Raw genomic sequence first — 343 nt, 5'->3', positions numbered from 1 at the left:
TTTTGGGCGTTCAACTCCGGGTCGTGACGTGTTTCTGGCGTTTAACTCCAGACAGCAGCATGTACTTGGCGTTGAGCGCCAGTTTACGTCCTCAATTCCCGAATAAAGTATGGAGTATTATATATTGCTGGAAAGCTCTGGATGTCGACTTTCCAACGCCGTTGAGAGAGCGCCATTTGAAGTTCTGTAACTCCAGAAAATCCATTTTGAGTGCAGGGAGGTCAAATTCCAACAGCATCAGCAGTCCTTTTGCCAGCCTTTTTCAGAATTTTGCTCAAGTCCCTCAATTTCTGCCAGAAATTACCTGAAATCACAGAAAAACATACAAACTCATAGTAAAGTC

The sequence above is a fragment of the Arachis duranensis genome, chromosome 5, assembly GCF_000817695.3.
Source record: "Arachis duranensis cultivar V14167 chromosome 5, aradu.V14167.gnm2.J7QH, whole genome shotgun sequence".
Lineage (NCBI taxonomy): Eukaryota > Viridiplantae > Streptophyta > Magnoliopsida > Fabales > Fabaceae > Arachis > Arachis duranensis.
Note: the sequence above shows the minus strand (reverse complement) of the source record.